Source organism: Hyperolius riggenbachi, chromosome 12 (assembly GCF_040937935.1).
Source record: "Hyperolius riggenbachi isolate aHypRig1 chromosome 12, aHypRig1.pri, whole genome shotgun sequence".
NCBI lineage: Eukaryota > Metazoa > Chordata > Amphibia > Anura > Hyperoliidae > Hyperolius > Hyperolius riggenbachi.
In genome coordinates, this window is record NC_090657.1 from 156,224,630 (window position 1) to 156,247,466 (window position 22,837).

Sequence of the window (22,837 nt, forward strand, 5' to 3'; positions counted from 1 at the left end):
GCTGCATGCTTCTCCCTAGGGAATCCCCAGGGAGAGAATGTGCTAGGGCGGGCAGGTGGGGGTATCCCCCTTCTGTGCGGCTGTATCTCGGGCTGGGGGATCCCCCTCTGCCAGCAGGGGTATCCCCCTTCTGTGCGGAGGTATTTCGGGCTGGGGGATCCCCCTCTGCCAGCGGGGGGATCCCCCTTCTGTGCTGAGGTATTTCTGGCGGGGGGATCCCCCTCTGTTAGCGGGGGGATCCCCCTTCTGTGCGGCGTGCGGGTGGCCTCTACCCCTCCCCCCATCCTCGCTTCCCCCCATCCCCCCCTTCCCTGTCTAAGCCCTTGAGCAAATCGAACTACTCACCCAGGGGCCCTCTCCAGCGCAGCACTTCTTCCTCCATCGCAAAGTCCCGTCTCTTTACAGTTACATTACGAGACTTGGTGACGTCACCAAGTCTCGTAATGTAACTGTAAACAGACGGGACTTCCGCGATGGAGGAAGAAGTGCTGCGCTGGAGAGGGCCCCTGGGTGAGTAGTTCGATTTGCTCAAGGGCTTAGACAGGGAAGGGGGGGGGGGGGGTGGGGGGAAGCGAGGATGGGGGGAGGGGTAGAGGCCACCCGCACGCCGCACAGAAGGGGGATCCCCCCGCTAACAGAGGGGGATCCCCCCGCCAGAAATACCTCCGCACAGAAGGGGGATCCCCCCGCTGGCAGAGGGGGATCCCCCAGCCCGAGATACCTCCGCACAGAAGGGGGATCCCCCCGCTAACAGAGGGGGATCCCCCTGCCAGAAATACCTCCGCACAGAAGGGGGATCCCCCCGCTGGCAGAGGGGGATCCCCCAGCCCGAGATACCTCCGCACAGAAGGGGGATCCCCCCGCTAGCAGAGGGGGATCCCCCAGCCCAAAATACCTCCGCACAGAAGGGGGATCCCCCCGCTGGCAGAGGGGGATCCCCCAGCCCGAAATACCTCCACACAGAAGGGGGATACCCCCACCCGCAGAGGGGGATCCCCCAGCTCAAAAGTTAGGGGGGGGATCGGGAGGGAGGGGACACCTGGCACCCTATACTCCTGGCTACACCTGGCACCCTATACTCCTGGCTACACCTGGCACCCTATATACCTGGCTACACACTTGGCTACCCATAACTGGCTATACTCCTGGCTACCCTGACATCTGGCTACCCTGACATCTGGCTACCCTGACATCTGGCTACACTCCTGGCTACCCTGACATCTGGCTACCCTGACATCTGGCTACCCTGACATCTGGCTACACTCCTGGCTACCCTGACATCTGGCTACACTCCTGGCTACCCTGACATCTGGCTACACTCCTGGCTACCCTGACATCTGGCTACACTCCTGGCTACTCTGACATCTGGCTACACTCCTGGCTACCCTGACATCTGGCTACACTCCTGGCTACCCTGACATCTGGCTACACTCCTGGCTACCCTGACATCTGGCTACATGTGGCTCCCTATACACCTGGCTTCACATCTGGGTCTTATACTTGCCATTGGCGTGCTGATCCCTCGTCGCGTACCTCTGATTGCTTCCCCAGTGCCGTCTTCCATGTCCATGTACGGATTTTGCTTCTCCCTCAGCGATGACATGTCCCCCGCCGATCGACGTTGATGACACCAGGGTCACACAGTGTCATCAACATCTCACTGCAAACATTTTTTTTTTCAGTTGAATTCAGTACAATAACCTGTATTGAATTCAATATTTTAAAAAAATGTATTGCAAAAAAAAACAAAAAGGTTGCAAATTATTGGAAATTAATTGAACCACTTTTTGCACGGAAATCCTGGGGAATCAGAATGCCAGGGAGGCTACAGTGGGGTTTGACACATGCACCGGTCTTAGCCTATGATGATCCAGCTCGCCCCTATGAACTACATGTTGACGCTAGCCGAGAGGGGATCGGTGAAGTGTTGTACCAAGAACATGATGGACAATTGAGACCAGTGGCTTATGTGAGCCGAAGCCTCTCCCCATCAGAGAAAAACTACCCTACCCACAAACTTGAGTTCCTGGCCTTGAAGTGGGCAGTAGTTGACAAATTGAAGGACTATTTGTATGGTGCTGAATTCGAAGTCAGGACAGTCAACAACCCACTCACCTACCTTCTCACAACCGCCAAGCTAGATGCAACAGGTCACTGGTGGTTGGCAGCCTTGGCTGGATTTCGGTACAGCCTGAAGTATCGTCCAGGGGTTGGGAACAGAGATGCTGATGCACTGTCTAGGAGACTCTACAATACAGAGGTCTCTGAAGAAGAGTGGATACGATTGACCCCAGAAGGGATCCAAGCCCTGTGTCAAGGGGTTGAACATAGGGTCAGAGGAGCTGCAGGAGCTGTTGGAGTAAGTGCTGCAGGAGTCCCTGATTTCTACTGCAATCTGACTCAAGTAAAGAAGGGAGGTCTGCCCATCCTCAGCAGACAAGATTTAAGGAGAGATCAATTAGAAGACCCTCTTTGCCGACTTACATTGAAAGCTTTATAAAGCCAGCAACCAGAACTCTTACAAACTGAAGTTCCAGAGGAGGCAAAATTAGTCTACAAGGAATATAACAGACTTCAGCTTAGAAATGGACTGATTTATAGACAAGCACCTGTAGATGACATACAGGAAAAGTGGCAGTTGTTCCTTCCAAAGAAACACAGAACTACAGTGTTGGGAGCCCTACATGATGAACATGGCCATCTTGGAGCAGAAAGGACTTTTCATCTAGTCAGAGATCGTTTCTATTGGCCCTGCATGAAAGCTGAGGTCGAAAGCTACTGTCATTCCTGCCTGAGATGCATACAGAGGAAGACCCTATCTTCCAGAGCTGCCCCAATGGGCCATTTACAGAGTCAAAGTCCCATGGAACTGGTGTGCATGGACTTTCTGTGTTTGGAACCGGATTCTAGCGGGCAGGGAAATGTTCTAGTGGTGACCGACCATTTCACCCGCTATGCCCAAGCCTTCCCTACCAAAGACCAGAAAGCATCTACCGAGGCCAAAGTCCTGATAGAGAAATTCTTTGTTCACTATGGCCTGCCTCAAAAGTTACATTCAGATCAGGGCAGAGACTTTGAAAGCAAACTCATCAAAGAGTTACTGAGTATGTTGGGTGTGAAGAAATCAAGAACTACCCCATACCACCCTCAAGGGAACCCTCAGCCAGAAAGATTTAATCGGACACTCCTAGATATGCTAGGGACATTACCTTCAGAAAAGAAACAGCACTGGAGTTGTCATATATCTGCTGTGGTTCATGCATACAATAGTACAAAGCATGATTCTACTGGGCACTCCCCTTACTTATTGATGTTTGGCAGGGAAGCCAGATTGCATGTGGACTTAGCCTTTGGCATCTCACCTGATGATACCTCTATTACTTCCCACAAGGGATATGTTGATCGACTTAGGCGAAACCTCAAGACTGCTTATGAGAAGGCCCAAATTGCATCCAGTAGTAGGGAACAGCAGAATAAAAGACGCTATGATCTAAGAGTGAGAATCCACCATCTGCAACCAGGTGATCGAGTCCTTCTGAGAAATCTTGGTCTTCGTGTACAACATAAGCTCAGTGATAGGTGGAGCTCACAGCCCTATATTGTGTGTGCTCAACTACCTGGCCTTCCTGTGTAAAAAATTCGTCCTGAGGGAAAGACTGGTCCACTGAAGACTTGGCAGCGCAACCACCTTCTACCACTCAGTGAAGCCGTACGAGTGTCACAACCAGTAGAACAAATTCTTTCTAGAAGAGCTCCAGTAACTCGATCTTCACCACCCCCTTTGATAGAGGAAGATGATGATAAAGATGAGGACAATGATTGGGAATATTATTTAGGAGCGCAGTGGTTGTGGCCAACAGATGCAGATACAAACCCTTTAACTGTAGCTGAACCTCATTCTAGCCCATTGAGAGCTGACGCTCCAGAGTTCATGCCACAAAGTTGTGATCAAGAACCTGAAGAAAGTCTACCTGGGTCTGAGCAAGAACTGGAACCTGATACCTCGGTAGCAGTACCTTCACCTCCATCTTCTGAAGTTGCAGAACAATTGGCTGAAATTGAACCACCTTTACCTCTGGAACAAAGAGGAAAGCGTGCAGTTCAACCCCCCAAAAGGCTGACATATGACTTCATGGGGAAGAGCTCTGAACAAGCTATCACCACTGTTCGCAGGAACTTAGAGGCTCAAATACCCCAAGCTGCTGTATCAGTTTGTGACTCACTTCACTCTGCTCCTGACATACCATGGTGGTAAGTACCTCTGTCTAATGAATATATTACAAATTGTTATCTGGCCCCATGTAACAGCTAAGTTCAAAAGTTTGGTTAGTTTGTAACTTACCAACCTATCTTTGGGGACCAAAGACTTTTAGTGGGGGGAGTGTGTAGCCCCTAGGTGGTGCTCTTTCATTGTTTTCCAAAATGCATTGCCTGCCCCTAAACAGAGTGGAACTTTTAGAGCTGATTTTTGATTCCTGGGGGAGGAGTGAGAACGGGGAACAGGGAACAGGGTGTGGAGAGGGAAGAGAGTGGTGTGGGAAGGACACAGAACTGAACCCCTCCAGCCAGACTGTTGGCACAGGACAAAAACATTGCTGCGGGTGGGTAAGAATACCTCCATCATCTGAGAGGGAAGGAGAACATCCATCTGGACAGAGGGACTTGTGGACCATCTGCCTGCATTCTGACCCAGGTTCATCTGAGACAGTGGACAGCAGTGGTTTGGTGAGAGGCCTCACGGCCATGTTTATTTCTGACTGAAAGCAGAGAATTGATTACAGTTTCTATAGGAGCCATCACAGAGATCCCTTTTCTTTTCCTGGATTTATTGCCGACTCTCAGGATTGAGAAACCCCTTTTTATTTTATCCTCTCTTTCGGAATACGTTTTATATAGTTTGCCTTCATTCCCTGTGGATTACAAGTGCCCTCTTTAAAGGGACGGAACGCTCTCAAAGGGCCCCAACGCCGGCCATCATAGAACTTATATAGCCACTGGCCAATGGATAGACAGGGACTTAAAGTGATAGACAGACTTATCCCACACTCAGTTTATTATTGCATGTTTGATGTTTATGTGTTTGCTGTTTATCTAATTCTGCTCTAACAAGGCCTCATATGCTATTATTAAAGCAGCACTGTTAGTGGTTTTACTATGTTTATTGTCGGGTCCAGTTTCTGAAGTGAGTTGCAGCTGGTACGGTGGGGAACCCAAATCTATCTTTAGCTGCTCCTTAGGGGGTGAGTGCTACAAGCAGTAACTGTGAATATCACCCTACAGACCCCATTGTACACATATTTACAGTTGTAGCTATGAGTACCACCCTACAGACCCCATTGTACACATATTTACAGCAGTAACTGTGAGTGCCACCCTACAGACCCCATTGTACACATATTTACAGCGGTAACTGTGAGTGCCACCCTACAGACCCCATTGTACACATATTTACAGCGGTAACTGTGAGTGCCACCCTACAGGCCCCATTGTACACATATTTACAGCGGTAACTGTGAGTACCACCCTACAGACCCCATTGTACACATATTTACAGCAGTAACTGTGAGTGCCACCCTACAGACCCCATTGTACACATATTTACAGTGGTAGCTGTGAGTGCCACCCTACAGACCCCATTGTACACATATTTACAGTGGTAGCTGTGAGTGCCACCCTACAGACCCCATTGTACACATATGTACAGTGGTAGCTGTGAGTACCACCCTACAGACCCCATTGTACACATATGTACAGTGGTAGCTGTGAGTTTCACCCTACAGACCCCATTGTACACATATTTACAGTGGTAGCTGTGAGTGCCACCCTACAGACCCCATTGTACACATATTTACAGTGGTAGCTGTACGTGTCACCCGACAGACCCCATTGTACACATATTTACAGTGGTAGCTGTGAGTGTCACCTTACAGACCTCACATACAGAGATTAGAGGGTCTGGATGATCTGCATTCTGCTTTACTGCATGGTAATCAGAGCAATATTCCACCTCCATCCATCTGGAATTATGAGGTACATATGACATGGGTTGTCATGCTGGAGAAGTAGAAGCCATTAGGACCATCTGCCTGCGGTGTGTGTAATGTATCACCTGCCTATAGGAAAGAGGCGAGATAAAGGTGTGGAGTTAGGTGATAACGCTGTGAAAGAGGACAAGTGATAAGATTATTCTGTGAACAAATGGGGCCATGGGGCCAAAGAATGGTGCTGGGAACACTGACATGTCTTCATGGGCAGAGTGACAACTCCTAGTCATGTAAATAGAGCGAGTAACCACAATACAGTGTCAACACTCTACACTGAGAGAGAAGAACAACAAAGAATGGTATATTCGCACGACAAGATCATTATCATGATAAAAATAGCAGATCAATGACATAGCAGACTAATTTAGAGCAGAAGAGGAACAGGTCTATCATGTAAAAGACAAAGGTTGTCTCTGAACTCTCTCCACAGTCTGCTCACAATTATTAATAGTGAAATGTCCTATTCCAGAAGTATAATCATTGCCTTAGACCATTGCTTTGCAGGTTGTTACACTGAGAAATGACTGAGTTATGAGCTGTAATCCTTCTGAGCCCGTGAATACCAGTGAGGGTTATTCACGTTTTTGGATTTGTAGACCAGAAGTATGATGGACAAAGGGATGTGTGCATGAGCAGAGCTGATGGTTTGGGTGGTTGGAGGTCTGACCTGCTATGCTGGAGACCCTTGTTAAAATCCTGTCACCAACCTTTGGTTCACCTTGTCAGGTAATGGAGGTAACGTCACGTGTGTGGTACAAAGTTATGGTATGCAGACATGAGGGGTGGAAAGTGGATTTTTTTATGTATAGCTTTTGGAGGGGGCTGCCCTGAGCAAAACAGCCTACTATAAATATTGTCAGATGTATAGACCACCTAGGCCAGCGATGGCGAACCTATGGCACGCATGACAGACCCGGAATGCGTAGCCGAATCTGCTGGCACGCCATCGCTGCTGCGCTATGTCCCGTCCATTGCATGAACTGGCCACGGCATCTACTAGACGCCGCACCAGTTCATAGCCTGCAGCCCCGCTTCAGCCTGCATAGTCTTCCGCAGGCAGAGCAGGGCTACAGGAAGATGGTGTCCGAAGCCCTGTACTGGAGACTATTTGTGTCTCCAGTACAGGGCTTCGGGCACCATCTTCCCGTAGCCCTGCTATTCCATTCCAGCGCGGGAGATTGCAGGAGGATCGTCCGGGGAGCTGCGTGCCAGAGGCCGGCCAGGAGAGGAGACTTCTGTCAGGTGAGTAAATTCCTTATTTTGCAGGTGAAATGTTGCCCACTGCATTATTTTCTGCTGAAATGTTGCCCACTGCGTTATTTTCTGCTGAAATGTGGCCCACTGCGTTTATTTTCTGGTGAAATGTTGCCCACTGTGTTTATTTTCTGGTGAAATACTGCCCACTGCGTTTATTTTCTGGTGAAATGTTGCCCACTGCGTTTATTTTCTGGTGAAATGTGGCCCACTGAGTTTATTTTCTGGTGAAATGTGGCCCACTGTGTTTATTTTCTGGTGAAATACTGCCCACTGCGTTTATTTTCTGGTGAAATGTTGCCCACTGCGTTTATTTTCTGGTGAAATGTTGCCCATTGCGTTTATTTTCTGGTGAAATGTTGCCCACTGAGTTTATTTTCTGCTGAAATGTTGCCCATTGCATTTATTTTCTCCTGAAATGTTGCCCACTGCGTTTATTTTCTGCTGAAATGTTGCCCACTGCATTTATTTTCAGCTGAAATGTTGCCCACTGCGTTTATTTTCTGGTGAAATGCTGCCCACTGGGTTTATTTTCTGGTGAAATGTTGTCCACTGCGTTTATTTTCTGGTGAAATGTTGCCCACTGCGTTTATTTCCTGGTGAAATGTTTCCCACTGCGTTTATTTTCTGCTGAAATGTTGCCCACATTGCGTTATTTTCTGATGAAATGTTGCCCACATTGCTTTTATTTTCTGGTGTCTGGGGTAACTGTTGCTGCATTTATTATATGATGGTCATAGTTGGCTATATTTGCTGTTTTGGGGTTACGGCGGGTATACTAATAAATAGCATCACACAGTTTCTGCACACCCATGATGCAAATCCTCGTTTCACCACATCATGGTGGAAACACTGCTTTCTTATGCCTCTGTAACAATTTGTGTCAGCAAAGAGCAGAATTCTGATTATTAGGTGATCTGCAGTATCACCTATAATGCAGATATATACCTGATTATATGGTGATCTGCAGAATCACCTATAATACTGGTATATAAGAAGCTAATGTGACAACAAATAGCAATGAGTGATTAGTGCAACAATAGTACTGATAGCTTTGGCAATACCTCACCAGAGGAGCTGGTGGGTACTAACAGTACAGTGCCCCTCACCAGAGTCAAGGGCCCTCTGGTGAGAGTAGAGAGGTCAGACAGATCGGGTTCGGCAACAGACAAACAGATGCAGTACAAAATCGAGAGGCAGAGACAGGAAGGTATAAGCAAGCAGAGTCGGCATCAAGATCAGATGGGCAGAGGTACAGAATCACTGAGCAGAAGAGTAGTCAGAACGAGACAGAGTCATGCACAAATAATAACACAGTAATGTAAATCTTTAAGGCTATCAAACAATTCCTATCTTGTGTGAAATCCCCGGTTTCCTCCAGGATCAAAGCACACCGGAACTATCTAAGGGTCTGAGCGCTAACACAGAGTATTCGCAACAGCAGACAAGTTGCGAGTGATTCAGCTAGGCTTATGAAGCAGAGGAAACCCTTCTGGCACGCCCCCTCCTATTAGCCAATGAGGAGCGGCTCCTCTGACGTCAGCCGACCGGCCGGTCAGCTGACGCGCCTCCTCCCCGCATAAAGGTCCTGTCTGTGCACACGCGCACGCGTCAAAGCAACCCTATGTGCAACTGACAGCCCCGTCCTCGGCGTGCTAGACACCTGAGGCAAGAAAACATTGCTAAACGGAGGTGGAGGCGGCAGCGGTGGTCGCGCTGTTCACTGCGGCGGCCTCTACAACGTTTGTTACAGCCTCGCTGTTGCATCATAACATTAGCTCCACCCAAACAATGTCAAGGCCACGCCCATTTTTCGGCACAGCGCATCATCCCCCCCTCTTCCCCATTGGCACTCAGTGATAGATAAGTCGATTTTGGGTCACAGTTTGGGCACTCGGCCTCTGAGGTTCGCCATCACTGACCTAGGCAATGGGTAGAGAAGAAGACCCTGACTGTCAGGAACCGGCCCATGGCACGCCTGCGTATACGGTTCTCGACTGCGGGTTTGACCAGATTAAGCGGGGAACAGCCTTATTTAAGCTACAAATAAGGCTGGGACCCCTCAGAACACCTCTCACTGCCACCACTAGCGGTTCGCTAGACACTTTCAATCTGCTGTCGAGTCCTCAGCGCGCAATCCGCGTTTTCGTATTCGGGTCAGCTTTGCGCTTAGGCCGAATACGGGAACGCCACGCACCCACACACACAGTACAGTTATACAGTAACACAGCACAATCAGACACTGACTTGTAATGCAAGTTACACTGTCGTGCAGCAAAACCACTAAAAGTCGTTCCGAACAATACTGTTAGCTACTCGCACTGGCGTTTCGTACGTTGGGTCAGCTGCGCGCTTTAGGCCAACGTATGACAAATGCCCCCACACACAATGCAATTACAATTTCATATGGTAGTGTTGCTCAAGCATACAATTAGGCACGGACTTATACACAGCTACACTGCAGTCTCCTCTAGGCTATGAGTGTTAGTTTAGTACGGCAGAAGTCAAGCTTATTAAATAATAATTTAATATTCCAGAAAAACATGGAACAATGCAGAACAGAATATATACAAAAGATTACAAAAAACAAAGTAAAAAAGTTACAAAATTAAGAGTTACAAATATACACACAAAAGCAATTTGCTTACCCAAATACACAGGGATCAAGATAAACGAATCTTGGACTTGGGTTCTGTGGACGGACACCCTTCTGATTGGATCAGGAGCCCCTTAGCTTGGGCCGGGAGTCCAGCCGCAGCTACCGTCAGAAGAGGAGTGATTTGAGGTAGCTGTCCCCTGGTTTTTATAATGAAATATTCGCCTCGAGGCTGTAAGCTTGTGTGGATGGGGGGAGACTAGATTTAATTACATCCTCAGTCATAATTGGATTTCCAGACTCTAACATCCACAAAAAATGTATTATAGCCCACATACATGAAGACTTCCTCAGTCCATGTTACAGGTGACACCCCATTGTTGACCCTATTTCCTAGCTGATCAAAGATAAGGATAAAGTTTGCACCTCCACCAATAATTTAATTTCCTCACCATGAAATAGTGTTTCTTCACCAAAAGTTGACATGTGTTTGACTTTTCCTGACTAGGCTTGCTTTGTGTATTGAGACAATGGGCCGTCTCCTGAGTTCAAAAAGCTAGGCAGATAATCCCATTAGCAGGGAACCACTTTCAGAGGAACTGCATACAGTTCCTCTGGACAGCCAGAAACAGGTAAAGAGGTTCCCTTTTGTCTGTCTATTGACACCCACACACAATCACATTAACAGTCCATGAAGCTAGCTGCCAATACCTTCAAGCCATACTGGCTGACAATCCACCTCTGAAAATTTAACAAAAAACACTACACCGAGTACAGTACAGGTGAATTACATAAACAAACTAGTGTCCCATCGGACTTGACCTTTAATGTACTTAAAAGGTGACCAAAATCCGGTCACTCTCAACCACCTGTCGTTGTTGCACGACTGTAGGTGAGTGAGTCGTATTTGATAATAACAGGCAATCTTGACATATGAGAGGTCAGATAACAGTAAACTGGGTATGGTCAATAGTAGAACACCACACTCCAAAATCTGCCCGTCAGTAGTCAATGTACCTGAGTGTACCATCTTTGGGAGGTCTTTGCTGATCCCCCCTGCTACCTGGTTCACACTGGCAGGTGTGTGAGGTTCGGTGCAGAGTGTAGCTATTCCCATTCAGGTACACCACACAATAAAGTCTAGGTTGGCAAGGTATATACAGGCGAAATATAGTACTATAAGGAACCACAGTGATGTTTGTGGTCCCCACCTGTATAGACCTACACGGTAGTAGTAATACCAACACCCTTCACAGAAGGTAATAAGTTGCTGGGGAGAGACAAGGCGTGCTAAATATATATATAGTGATAGTGCAGTTCGACTAGTGCTAGTTTCACTCCATAAGCGGAGCTTCGTCAGGAAAAAGTGCACATAAGGTATGAAAAATAATAAACAGCCCCCCACCACATACACCCACAGCAATAGTAGCCCAAGTCAGAGCTGAAGCGCCTGCCGAACAAGGCTGAAAAAGTACTGGATGTGAGCATCACCAATTGGTCTCACCTGAGTGTCACACGCCCCTTCAACGTATTTTTCATGCTCATGCCCTGGACGTTTGTAGGTAGTGATTGTATCCCCATGTATGTAAGTCAGGGTTGCTGCGCGCTGTATGCACACTGTCTAAACAGTAACATCCGGGTTGGATGTATACAGATGGCTCACGGGGAGAGGGGGAAGTGACGTCACCCACAGCCCCACCTCTTCCATGTGCTGCAGGGTCACCCGATTGGCCGCTCCGGCTGGCTGGTCGCCGTGGTAACAAGTAAACAACAAAACGGCATCAGCGTGATCAAGGGGAGGCGGCCATGGCAGTGATTGGCCGCTCCAGCTGGCTGGTCGCCATAGTAACAAGTATACAGAAGACCGGCGTCAGCGTGGTCAGGGGGAGGCGGCCCAGACAATAGTACATCCATACGTCACGGTTGCCATGGTGATCTATAAACAACCAACGGTACTGGGCACAGAGGACAGCGCCGGCTGTGTGACGAGAAACACTTTAGGGGATATCACCCCGGGACCACAAAATGGGACAGATGGCTATATGTGTAGAGCAGTAGCTGGCACGCATACATATCAGTTCGCTCAGTTAGCCCAGCTTGTCGGTCGTCATATTGATCTATGCATCCCGAAAACGGCGCTTGCATATGCTTGTCAGGATGTATTTGTCAAGACAGGGTTGCCATAGCACTCTGGTAACAACCACTGCAGCAGCCCGCCACAAGAAGAACTGTAGTCGGGCAGGGGGGGGGGGGGGGGGGAGGGGACCAAGGGGGGTGGTAAACCAGCTCCCCAAACAGATATATTGTACTAACATAACACTGACAAACATGTATACTGCCAGTAAAACGTCCAACTATGAATTGGAGATGAGAGTGGGCATAGGACAGAAGGAGGGGGCGGGACAGACCCAGGGAGATAGGAGATGCGAATATTAGAATTAAAATTGGAATTAGACAGAGCTATGCGTGGGATACCCCTGATATGGAAACAAATTATGCACCAATTCATTAGCAGGGTACAGATGTGTAAACAACACGGATACGTGTACACCCTCAGGTGGAAGGTATCCCTAATATGGGCACACAATATGCATACAATCACTGCTAGAGTGCATGTCTGTAGCCAAAAAAGGTATGTGTGCACACTGGGGTGGAATACGCAATCAACTATTATTACAGGAAGCAGGAGATCCCAAAGTCCTCGTTGAGGCCATGTGGGGCCAGGGTGTCCAATCTGAAAATCCATCCGGCTTCCAGTTGGTGCAGTTTTTTGTCTAAATCACCCCCTCTCACGCCAACCTTCCACTGTTGAATACCCCAGAACTTGATGTCAAGTGGTCTAGATGGGTGGGCTGTGTTCATGTGTCTGGCCACTGATGTATCATTTTTGTGTTTTATGTCCCCGATGTGTTCGAGGACTCGTTGTTTCAGTGGCCTAGTAGTCAATCCCACATACATCATATCACATCTGCATTTACAAGCATAGACTACACCTGGGGTGTTGCAATTGATGAAGGATCTAACAGAAAAAATCCTGTCAGTGTACCTAGAGGAGAAGGTGGTTGTTTTCTCCATGACGGGGCAGGCCTTACAGTGACCGCACTTATATGAACCGTTGGGTTTGGGTGGAAGCCAGGTCAGACTGGGCAATTTCTCTTCCTTAAACATACTATGGACCAACATGTCCCTCAGATTTCTAGTACGTCGGTATGTGATGGCCGGTTTTGTGGATAAATGTTTTGACAGATCCTTGTCTTGATGGAGAATTGGCCAGTATCTTTCAAAAATCCCAAAAATTTGATGGGATTGTTTAGAGAAAGAGCCAATCAGTCTAGGCATGGGTCGTGTGGACGTGTTTCTCGTTTTGTTTGTTAGGGTGTTGACACGTGATGTTTCTTTTGCTCTTCTGTATCCTTTCTCAATGACATGTTCAGGAAACCTCTCTGTGCAAACCTGTCTCTCAATCGTCCACATTCACCTTCAAATTTCTCCTCTGTGGAACAATTCCTACGGGCTTGCAGGAATTGGCCAGTGGGGATGCCTGTTTTAAGGGATTTGGGACATCACTTTCCTTGATTTAATGATTTGTAAGGATGAGGAAGGGTGTCTACAGACTGAAATATATCGCAAACCTACTGCGACAAATTCCTTGTTGCATTGGGAAAGCGCTCACCCCAAATCCCTTAAAACAGGCATCCCCACTGGCCAATTCCTGCGAGCCCGTAGCAATTGTTCCACAGAGGAGAAATTTGAAGGTGAATGTGGACGATTGAGAGACAGGTTTGCACAGAGAGGTTTCCCTGAACATGTCATTGAGAAAGGATACAGAAGAGCAAAAGAAACATCACGTGTCAACACCCTAACAAACAAAACAAGAAACACGTCCACACGACCCATGCCTAGACTGATTGGCTCTTTCTCTAAACAATCCCATCAAATTTTTGGGATTTTTGAAAGATACTGGCCAATTCTCCATCAAGACAAGGATCTGTCAAAACATTTATCCACAAAACCGGCCATCACATACCGACGTACTAGAAATCTGAGGGACATGTTGGTCCATAGTATGTTTAAGGAAGAGAAATTGCCCAGTCTGACCTGGCTTCCACCCAAACCAAACGGTTCATATAAGTGCGGTCACTGTAAGGCCTGCCCCGTCATGGAGAAAACAACCACCTTCTCCTCTAGGTACACTGACAGGATTTTTTCTGTTAGATCCTTCATCAATTGCAACACCCCAGGTGTAGTCTATGCTTGTAAATGCAGATGTGATATGATGTATGTGGGATTGACTACTAGGCCACTGAAACAAGTCCTCGAACACATCGGGGACATAAAACACAAAAATGATACATCAGTGGCCAGACACATGAACACAGCCCACCCATCTAGACCACTTGACATCAAGTTCTGGGGTATTCAACAGTGGAAGGTTGGCGTGAGAGGGGGTGATTTAAACAAAAAACTGCACCAACTGGAAGCCGGATGGATTTTCAGATTGGACACCCTGGCCCCACATGGCCTCAACGAGGACTTTGGGAATCTCCTGCTTCCTGTAATAATAGTTGATTGCGTATTCCACCCCAGTGTGCACACATACCTTTTTTGGCTACAGACATGCACTCTAGCAGTGATTGTATGCATATTGTGTGCCCATATTAGGGATACCTTCCACCTCAGGGTGTACACGTATCCGTGTTGTTTACACATCTGTACCCTGCTAATGAATTGGTGCATAATTCGTTTCCATATCAGGGGTATCCCACGCATAGCTCTGTCTAATTCCAATTTTAATTCTAATATTCGCATCTCCTATCTCCCTGGGTCTGTCCCGCCCCCTCCTTCTGTCCTATGCCCACTCTCATCTCCAATTCATAGTTGGACGTTTTACTGGCAGTATACATGTTTTTCAGTGTTATGTTAGTACAATACATCTGTTTGGGGAGCTGGTTTACCACCCCCCTTGGTCCCCTCCCCCCCCCCCCCCCCCCCCCCCCCGCCCGACTACAGTTCTTCTTGTGGCGGGCTGCTGCAGTGGTTGTTACCAGAGTGCTATGGCAACCCTGTCTTGACATATACATCCTGACAAGCATATGCAAGTGCCGTGTTCGGGATGCATAGATCAATATGACGACCGACAAGCTGGGCTAACTGAGCGAACTGATATGTATGCGTGCCAGCTACTGCTCTACACATATAGCCATCTGTCCCATTTTGTGGTCCCGGGGTGATATCCCCTACAGTGTTTCTCTTCACACAGCCGGCGCTGTCCTCTGTGCCCAGTACCGTTGGTTGTTTATAGATCACCATGGCAACCGTGACGTATGGATGTACTATTGTCTGGGCCGCCTCCCCCTGACCACGCTGATGCCGGTCTTCTGTATACTTGTTACTATGGCGACCAGCCAGCTGGAGCGGCCAATCACTGCCATGGCCGCCTCCCCTTGATCACGCTGATGCCGTTTTGTTGTTTACTTGTTACCACGGCGACCAGCCAGCCGGAGCGGCCAATCGGGTGACCCTGCAGCACATGGAAGAGGTGGGGCTGTGGGTGACGTCACTTCCCCCTCTCCCCGTGAGCCATCTGTATACATCCAACCCGGATGTTACTGTTTAGACAGCGTGCATACAGCGCGCAGCAACCCTGACTTACATACATGGGGATACAATCACTACCTACAAACGTCCAGGGCATGAGCATAAAAAATACGTTGAAGGGGCGTGTGACACTAAGGTGAGACCAATTGGTGATGCTCACATCCAATACTTATTCAGCCTTGTTCGGCAGGCGCTTCAGCTCTGACTTGGGCTACTATTGCTGTGGGTGTATGTGGTGGGGGGCTGTTTATTATTTTTCATACCTTATGTGCACTTTTTCCTGACGAAGCTCCGCTTATGGAGTGAAACTAGCACTAGTCGAACTGCACTATCACTGTATATATATTTAGCACGCCTTGTCTCTCCCCAGCAACTTATTACCTTCTGTGAAGGGTGTTGGTATTACTACTACCGTGTAGGTCTATACAGGTGGGGACCACAAACATCACTGTGGTTCCTTATAGTACTATATTTCGCCTGTATATACCTTGCCAACCTAGACTTTATTGTGTGGTGTACCTGAATGGGAATAGCTACACTCTGCACCGAACCTCACACACCTGCCAGTGTGAACCAGGTAGCAGGGGGGATCAGCAAAGACCTCCCAAAGACGGTACACTCAGGTACATTGACTACTGACGGGCAGATTTTGGAGTGTGGTGTTCTACTATTGACCATACCCAGTTTACTGTTATCTGACCTCTCATATGTCAAGACTGCCTGTTATTATCAAATACGACTCACTCACCTACAGTCGTGCAACAACGACAGGTGGTTGAGAGTGACCGGATTTTGGTCACCTTTTAAGTACATTAAAGGTCAAGTCTGATTGGACACTAGTTTGTTTATGACATCCACCTCTGAAAGATATACAGCAGACATAAAAATGATAGAATATGTTTATGTATTCCTAACATCATCAGCACCCCAATATATAACCACATCTCCCCTCTTTAGAATGGGCAAGGCAGATGATCTTCCCAGATTATTCTGCCAGCCCCTACATTGTTGGTTCTGCTTGACGGGACAGCCCATCAGCATTCCCATGATTGCTCCCCTTCCAGATGGCGCTGGCCGGTGATTCTAACGAATCATCCTGCCAAAGCCTACATTGACGGCCTGGCCGGGTGGGGAAACCCTTTAGCATCCTCAGGAGGGTTCCCCACCTGTCAGTTGGCTCCAAGCTACATGACTGGAAAGCTAGGTCAGGTTGCTGCAATGTGCCGTTGCCCTTGGCAACCTGACGCAACCAACCAGGGGAATGTGGGTCAGTGACGACCGTGAATTCGCGACCATAGAGACAGTGCTGCAGCTGGGGAAGGGTTCCCACAGTCGCTACACGCACTTTCTCTATAGTGGCAGGAGCTATCTCTCGGTCCCTTTGGGGAACGATTATCTGCAGGTCTGCCTCCTTTACTTCGGACAGCTCAGAGGGAATAACTTCCCAGAACCCTCTCAGCCCGCCCCTCCCAGCTGGTGACCTGCTGGCTAGCCCCCTGAGCTCTTCCAGGCTGCTGTCAAATCGAACAGCCCCAGAGAGCTCAGTGCTGCCTGTCACACATTCCAAGAAGGCTGCAGACGGAGAGGCTCCTGGGCCCTCAGGACCAGGTTCCGAATTGGATGTGGCTGACCCAGTAACATTTGCCACTTCGGTGGACAGTCCCTGTGATGTAGACTCGCTAGAGCTGCGGGTTACCACGGCAGCTGAGGGAGCGTCCACATTACACATATCATAAATCACGTCACATTTGGTCTTAAAACCATCTGAAGGGGAAAGATCTGGCCTGGTGCCGTCTGCCCCTTCAGTGGACAGTCCATCTGCTGCAGCCCAGCGAGCACGGCTGGTTACTCCTGCAGCTGATGGACTGTCCACATGACACACAGCATTATGTAGCACAACACATATGACATCAGCATTATCCGTCTTACACATATTGACATTTAGAACATCACATTCCACATCAACATTATCTGCCGCATTATACACAGTGCTACTCAGCACTTCACAAGTAGCATCAACAGTTCCTGCATCGATCGCCTCGATAGTCAGTGCGTCATAAATGACATCATCAGTTTCTGCACTCTCCGTACCAACATGTCCCACTCCAGGCCTAGGCACTGGAGAATCGCTAGGGCTGGCTCCTAGTACACAGTCCATAGCCCCTAGGGCCTCACTAGCACTCCCCACTTGCACAGCATTATCAAACAGTACCTTGCAAGAGTCCTGAACTTCTGCTGGGGATGCAGGCTCCACGGGGGTTGGATTAGGCTCATACCGGGCTACTAACCGTCCCAGGTCAGTACCCAGCAAAACGTTGATGGGGATTTTGTCGGTTACCCCAACTTCTTTCAATCCGCTGCCGGCCCCCCAATCCAGGTGGACCAAGGTGGTGGGTATGGCTGGGGTGACACCCCTAATTCCTCTGACAGCAATCATTTTCTCAGGTATGTACTGCTCCGGGTTCACAAGCTGGGGATGTATGAGAGTCACTTCTGCTCCAGTGTCTCTCAGCCCAGTGGCAATTGTACCCCCAACCGTGACAAGCTGCAGATTCTCTGCATAGCCAGTGGCATTCCTGGTAGCATACAAAGCCGTTGGGACTTCACTGGGGTTTGAGGCCTCACTGGATTTTGGGGCCTCCCTCTTCCTCTCTGGGCAAGTCGTGCTGATATGACCCACCCTGTCACATACAAAGCATTTCCGAGTGTCAGTGGTTGGTTGCCTGAATCCAGGAGACAGCGGTGCTTGCCTCCTCTGGGTGCTGGGTGACACAGGTTTAGCACTCTGTTCTCCCCTCCAGTTGGGCGTAGTAGTCCTCCGGGACTCAGGCGCTCTATGGGCGGTGCAGGAATCGGCCATTTCCGAAGCCTCATCCACTGTCTTTGGTTCTCGATCCAGCACAAACAGCCGGACCTCAACAGGACAGGTGTGTAGGAACTGGTCTTTTATCATCAGCTCCTGCAGGGCATCCAAGGTTTTGACTGACAGTCCTTTTAACCACTGCTGGAAGGCAGTGCGCAGGGTTGCAAGCATGATCCAGGTAGCTGTCATTAGGACCTCGCTGCACTGTCCTGAAACGTTTTCGTTACACCTCCGGCGTGAGGTGGTATCGTGCAATGATGGCTTTCTTAATTGCCTCAAAGTCTGTTTCTTCCTCCTGGGGGAGACTCACAAGCGCCTCCAGGGCCTTGCCTCTCAGCCCTGGTGTGAGGTATCTTGCCCACTGCTCATGGGGCACCCCATACTGCCGACAAGTCCTTTCAAACCCCTGTTGGAAAGTGTCTATGTCGGAGTCCTTGTCCATAGCGGGAAACTTATTCAGGGGGATTCTGTGGACTCGCTCACCTTCGCGTTCTGCGGGTCCAGCAGACCGGTTCTGCTGCTGAAGTTTAGCCAGCTCCAGCTGGTGTCGCCGTTCAGCACTTTGCCTCTCAGCCTGGTGTCGCTGTGCAGCTTGTTCCCTCTCGGCCTGGAGTCGCTGTGCTGCTTGTTCCTTCTCTGCCTGTCGGTGCAGTAGGATCAGCTTTAGGCGTAGTTCAGGATCAGCCGAGTTCAGTAGCTGTAGATCAGCTTCCAGAGATGTCATCTCCGTGTTCGGTGGATCATCCAGGACATCGTCTCCACTCGCATCCTGTGGCGGGAGCGATTCCTCCTCTGGCGTGTCGTGAGCTGCATCCGCTGACGTTGAAGCACGGGCTCGCTCTGCCTCATCATACTCCTCGAGCGCAAGAACTAACTGGTCCTTAGTCTGGCTGCTCACCGTCTCGATGCCTTTGTGCTCACACAGGTTGAGTAGTGTCTCTTTGTTTTGCCTTGCATAGCTGGATGCTTTCTGAGCCATCGTGTTGCAAAAAGAAAAAGAAAAAAAAGGGGGGAAGGGAAAGCAAAACACCAAGTGTGTATCTTTGAACAAAAAAAAAAAAACGTATATAGATTCTGCACTGAGTAGACTTCTGTAGGCTAGTTGCTTCTAGCAAGCTTCCAGCCTTTAGTACTCAGAATAGCGAGCTAAACTGCGTACTAATGTACTAAACGATACTGCCACTGCCAGCCAATTATGTCAGGAACTGGCCCGCGGCACGCCTGCGTATACGGTTCCCGACTGCGGGTTTGACCAGATTAAGCGGGGAACAGCCTTATTTAAGCTACAAATAAGGCTGGGACCCCTCAGAACACCTCTCTCTGCCACCACTAGCGGTTCGCTAGACACTTTCAATCAGCTGTCGAGTCCTCAGCGCGCAATCCGCGTTTTCGTATTCGGGTCAGCTTTGCGCTTAGGCCGAATACGGGAACGCCACGCACCCACACACACAGTACAGTTGTACAGTAACACAGCACAATCAGACACTGACTTGTAATGCAAGTTACACTGTCGTGCAGCAAAACCACTAACAGTCATTCCGAACGATACTGTTAGCTACTCGCACTGGCGTGACAAACGCCCCCACACACAATGCAATTACAATTTCATATGGTAGTGTTGCTCAAGCATACAATTAGGCACGGACTTATACACAGCTACACTGCAGTCTCCTCTAGGCTATGAGTGTTAGTTTAGTACGGCAGAAGTCAAGCTTATTAAATAATAATTTAATATTCCAGAAAAACATGGAACAATGCAGAACAGATTACAAAAAACAAAGTAAAAAAGTAAAAAAGTTACAAAATTAAGAGTTACAAAGATACACACAAAAGCAATTTGCTTACCCAAATACACAAGGATCAAGATAAACGAATCTTGGACTTGGGTTCTGTGGACGGACACCCTTCTGATTGGATCAGGAGCCCCTTGGCTTGGGCCGGGAGTCCAGCCGCAGCTACCGTCAGAAGAGGACTGATTTGAGGTAGCTGTCCCCTGGTTTTTATAATGAAATATTCGCCTCGAGGCTGTAAGCCTGTGTGGATGGGGGGAGACTAGATTTAATTACATCCTCAGTCATAATTGGATTTCCAGAGATCTAACATCCACAAAAAATGTACTATAGCCCACATACATGAAAAGACTTCCTCAGTCCATGTTACAGGTGACACCCCATTGTTGACCCTATTTCCTAGCTGATCAAAGATAAGGATAAAGTTTGCACCTCCACCAATAATTTAATTTCCTCACCGTGAAATAGTGTTTCTTCACCAAAAGTTGACATGTGTTAGACTTTTCCTGACTAGGCTTGCTTTGTGTATTGAGACAATGGGCCGTCTCCTGAGTTCAAAAAGCTAGGCAGATAATCCCATTAGCAGGGAACCACTTTCAGAGGAACTGCATACAGTTCCTCTGGACAGCCAGAAACAGGTAAAGAGGTTTCCTTTTGTCTGTCTATTGACACCCACACACAATCACATTAACCACCTGGGCGGTATGGACGAGCTCAGCTCGTCCATCACCGCCGGAGGCTGCCGCTCAGGCCCTGCTGGGCCGATTTGCGCCAAATAAAGAGCAGCACACGCAGCCGGCACTTTGCCAGCCGCGTGTGCTGCCCGATCGCCGCCGCTCTGCGGCGATTCGCCGCGAGCAGCGGCGAAAGAGGGTCCCCCCAGCCGCCTGAGCCCTGCGCAGCCGGAACAAAAAGTTCCGGCCAGCGCTAAGGGTTGGATCGGAGGCGTCTGACGTCAGGACGACGGCTGACGTCCATGACGTCACTCCGCTCGTCGCTATGGCGACGGTGTAAGCAAAACAAGGAAGGCCGCTCATTGCGGCCTTCCTTGTTTATTCTGGGCGCCGGAGGCGATCGGAAGAACGCCTCCGGAGCGCCCTCTAGTGGGCTTTCATGCAGCCAACTTTCAGTTGGCTGCATGAAATAGTTTTTTTTAAATTTAAAAAAAACCCTCCCGCAGCCTCCCTGGCGATCTTATCAGAACGCCAGGGTGGTTAACAGTCCATGAAGCTAGCTGCCAATACCTTCAAGCCATACTGGCTGACATCCACCTCTGAAAGATATACAGCAGACATAAAAATGATAGAATATGTTTATATATTCCTAACATCATCAGCACCCCAATATATCACCACACTGACACTCAGTGTTACTGTCACAAGTTACAGGCACTCCCTGTGCAGCCTCTCGTGCCTGGGACTAAGGAGCTGGGGTGGCTTGTCAATGGCCACAAGGCAGGGCCGGATTTACCATAAGGCACTGTAGGCACGTGCCTACAGGCACCTGATGATGGAAAGGTGGCTAACCCCCCTCCTGTGCCTCTCTCCCTCCATCTCTATGCAGCCTCCTTATGAGAGTGTAAATTAGAGGTTGCTCACACTGCTCTCAACATTCCACTGCTGAGATCTCCCTTCAGTCAGGGGCACCTCTAGCTATTTAATATTGAGGTTCCTCTAGCTAGCTACTTAATATCTGGGGGTGCCTCTAGCTTCTTAGTATTGAGGTTACTTCTGGCTACCTGATGCTGAGGGGCACCTGTAGTTACCAATGAAGGACAGGGAAGTAAGGGAAAAGTGACAGCTGGGCCAGCCAGCCCACTTGTGGTTCGGTTGAGGGGGGTGTTGTAGGCTCATGGAGGGTGAAGTCTAGGGTGCCAGGACATCTGTGCCTATAGGCTCCCGTGAGGTAAATCCGGGCCTGCCACAAGGTATTCACTCAGATGCATCTGGACTCTTCTTCTGGGTTCTCCAGCTTAGCTGTCAGAGTCAAGAACTAAACTCAGGTTCCTCAGCTTAGCTGTCAGAGTCCTCACTTCCAGGCTACCTCCTTCTCCCAAACACAAAGCTGCTCATTCTAATATTTCACATTGAACAACAATTCACAAATTTAACATAGAAGTACCCCAACTACAACCTGTGACCCCACCACAGCTAAATCATTTCCAAGTCTCTTCCATCCACTAAGCTAGACTTTAAGAGGAGCTGTTAGGTATAAGGTCTCAGAGAAAAACACATATATCAGTAGCTAAATATTGGCTGTACTTACATTACATATGCATTTCACTGTCCACGTTTGGATTTCACAGAATTTGTATATAGTATTTGCAGAGAATGATGCTCCTGACAGCTCATGGCAGGTTCCATGTTTATCTGTCTCCTATGAAGCCAATTGTGTCGTCATGTCCTCCCTGCTTCCTGATGATTCTATTCACAAAAAAGATCCTAATGGACAACACTACAGTGCAGTGAATATTAATTAGCCATGTGGCTAGGAACAATAGCATACTCATGCAGTATACTCTAGTGAGCTGGGCTGCATTACAAGCTGCTGTAACTTGAGCCTGTAACTTCTCACTAGCAGCCTTAGGGCGTGATTGGGAAATGAAGGGGATGACCCAAGGTGGGGAGAAGCAGCCCCAGAATGCTTTGCAGTATGTTATGCGGCCTGTCGTCCTACTTAAGAGCTTGGGAAT

General features: G+C 48.7%; 1 protein-coding gene across 1 annotated transcript in view; it reads left to right on the top strand.

Moving 5' to 3' along the window:
* Positions 1 to 4,520: 4,520 nt before the first annotated feature.
* The window catches only part of LOC137542514 (thyrotropin-releasing hormone receptor-like), a 317,343-nt gene continuing 299,026 nt past the window's right edge, over positions 4,521 to 22,837 (top strand). The window contains exon 1 of the mRNA XM_068264488.1: positions 4,521 to 4,725. The gene's annotated coding sequence lies outside the window, so the exon portion shown is untranslated. The remainder of the gene's footprint in view (positions 4,726 to 22,837) is intronic.